Source organism: Physeter macrocephalus, chromosome 20, assembly GCF_002837175.3.
Source record: "Physeter macrocephalus isolate SW-GA chromosome 20, ASM283717v5, whole genome shotgun sequence".
NCBI classification, from domain to species: Eukaryota; Metazoa; Chordata; class Mammalia; order Artiodactyla; family Physeteridae; genus Physeter; species Physeter macrocephalus.
In genome coordinates, this window is record NC_041233.1 from 52,966,004 (window position 1) to 52,969,016 (window position 3,013).

Sequence of the window (3,013 nt, forward strand, 5' to 3'; positions counted from 1 at the left end):
GGAGGGAGACATAAGAGGGAGGAGATATGGGGATATATGTATATGTATAGCTGATTCACTTTGTTTTAAAGCAGAAACTAACACACCATTGTAAAGCAATTATACTCCAATAAAGTTGTTTAAAAAAAAATTCCGTGTAATACGTGCCGTTTTATAACCTACTTTTTATTCTAATCAGGCCTTTTCCACAGTGTCATGACATTGCCTGGGAGGGTCTCATGCTCTGTCTGTTTGGTAGCCCATTTGGCCCTTGGGGGGCCTAACTCGAATGGTTTGGCTCAGGCAAGTGGGGAAGGGACAGGTTAACATAAAATCTAATCCCTTAAGGGGGTGTGTCCTGCAGGAATTGGGGTCCAAGATGCATGAGAAGAGTACAGAGGGTTTAGGAATGTAAGTAGTTTCGTTTTTTTTTAATTAATTAATTTATTTTTGGCTGTGTTGGGTCTTCGTTGCTGCGCGCAGGCTTTTCTCTAGTTGTGGCGAGCAGGGGCTGCTCTTCGTTGCAGTGCACAGGCTTCTCATTGCGGTGGCTTCTCTTGTTGCGGAGCACCGGCTCTGGGCGTGTGGGCTTCAGTAGTTGTGGCACGCAGGCTCAGTAGTTGTGGCCCATGGGCTTAGTTGCTCAGTGGCATGTGGGATCTTCCTGGACCAGGGCTCAAACCCGTGTCCCCTGCATTGGCAGGCGGATTCTCAATCACTGTGCCACCAGGAAGTCCAGGAATGTGAGTAGTTTTAAGCAAAAGGCTAGAGATATTAATTGAGGCTAGACTGTAGTGGCCTTGGAAGCTAAGGTCTTGAATTTTATCTGGTAGCCAGTGAGGAGTCACCAAAAGCTTTTAAACAGGGGAGTGGTGTGATGGAGGTGGCATGTAAGCACAACGTGTCTGGTGGCAACAGCAGGATGGACTGAAGCTGAGAAAGATGGACGGCAGAACAACCAGTTGAGAGGTTACTTCAATAGTCCTGGTGTGAGGTAATAAAGGCCGAGAGGTGACCATGGGCAATGGAAAAGAAGAAACATTTCATTCATCTTCTCGTTCATTCATTCAAAAAATATTAACCACTGACAGCCAGGAACTGTGCTAGATCTGGGAACTGAATTCATAAAGGAAGACATGGCACGACTTGCCTTCTGCTAAGATACAAGGTCCTAAGTGAAAGGTTACCAAAGATGACCCCCCCCCCCAGATGACTAGGATCATGGTGCTGTCATTAAGAGAAATAGAGGAGTCAGGATAAAGACAAAATTTGAGCATCTAAGAAGAAGTCGTTCTGAATTTAGTTTGGTGATACAGTAGGACAGGAAGATGGAACCACTCATCAGACAGGTGGAGATGTAGGACTTGAGCTGGAGAGGGAGGTCAAGGCAGAAGGCGGGGAATGTGTGTCCCTCAGGAGTGCTGTGACTTAGGAATTTCTGAGCAAGCCTGAATGAGCTCCATTCCACACTCAGAGCAGCAAAAGAACAACACAGACCTGGTAAAACCTGCTGCCTCATTCCTGTGATTCCTGACACTGGCTCCATCACACACGTTGAGATGATTTTTCAGAAGTTGATTATTCAAAGCCTCCAATCTGACTCCTGTTTCACCTCTGGCTTTGATAGTGCTCTTCCCCCTCTCAGCTAGGAAGGGGTGTACTGCAGGCAGATGGTAAACTGTGAACAGAAATAAACTCTCTTAACATGTAGCAAGTATATTTATATCCAATCCTATAATATTGCTGCAAGCATAATTATAGCCAATCCCATAATTGCGTTGCAGGTATCAGGCATCAGAAACCAGCTCATTGTTGGTGATCAGGAAGATATGGCTACTAGGACAGGAGCCACAGGGCCATTTGCAGCCCACTTGTGAGAGGACTGGGTGACACGGGTCAGGGCAGTTTACAGAGTGTCCAGGGGCTCTACCAACACAGGTGGGGAGGGAGGGGGTAATTTTGTGGGATACATAGCTCAAACTCATGCTTTTAGTCTTACTTTTTAGTAGAACTGAATGCTTTTAGTCTTACTTTTTAAAAAATTATAAAATCAATGCTTATTCACTTATAAGGTTTAGGAAATATGAAAAACTATCTATAATCCCACAATCCAAAAGTAACGTTGTTAACGTTTTTATATTTGCCATTGTAGCATTTTATTTTGTAAGTATGTGTTTTGTGTCATACTGTAAGTAAAGGTTTTTTTCTAACAGATTTATTTATTTATTTATTTATTTTTGGCTGCATTGGGTCTTTGTTGCTGCACGTGGACTTTCTCTAGTTGCAGGGAGCGCAGGCTAGCGGTGCGCGGGCTTCTCACTGCGGTGGCTTCTCTTGCTGCGGAGCACGGGCTGTAGGTGTGTGGGCTTCAGTAGTTGTGGCTCACGGGCTCTAGAGCGCAGGCTCAGTAGTTGTGGCGCATGGGCTTAGTTGCTCCGTGGCATGTGGGATCTTCCCAGACCAGAGCTCGAATGCATGTCCCCTGCATTGGCAGGTGGATTCGTAACAACTGTGCTACCAGGGAAGCCCTGTCATACTGTAAGTAAAGTTTTATATCTTGTTTTTTTTCTCACTTAATATCTTGAGTACTTCCCTATATCATTTACATATGCTCCAAAACATTATTTTAAAACTTTTCATTATTGTGGTATATTCAAAAGATGGAATACTCTACAGCAGTTAAAATGAATTAACTAGAGCTTCATGTATCAACACAAATATTTTTTAAGATAAGATTAATAAAAAGATAAATTGCAGAGTCAAATATATAATTCCATTTTTGAGAAGTAAAATAAAAAACCAATATTATATATTGTTAATGTTGACAGACGTAAAAAGTACAGAAAAATGGGTGGAAGGAATTTTCTCTGGTGAGGGAGGAAAGAGGTTGAAATTAAATGGGAGTTATACAAAGAGGCTTTGTTTCTGTAATTTTTTTTTTTTTTTTTTTTTTTGCGGTACGCGGGCCTCTCACTGCTGTGGCCTCTCCCGTTGCGGAGCACAGGCTCCGGACGCACAGGCTCAGCGGCCATGG

General features: G+C 43.4%; 1 long non-coding RNA gene across 1 annotated transcript in view; it reads right to left on the reverse strand.

Moving 5' to 3' along the window:
• Positions 1–89: 89 nt before the first annotated feature.
• The window catches only part of LOC102987493 (uncharacterized), a 21,079-nt gene continuing 18,155 nt past the window's right edge, over positions 90–3,013 (reverse strand). Inside the window, exons 4-5 of the long non-coding RNA XR_003677643.2 lie at positions 1,477–1,657; positions 90–963 (exon numbers count right to left, since the gene is read on the reverse strand). This is a non-coding gene — a long non-coding RNA (uncharacterized lncRNA). The remainder of the gene's footprint in view (positions 964–1,476; positions 1,658–3,013) is intronic.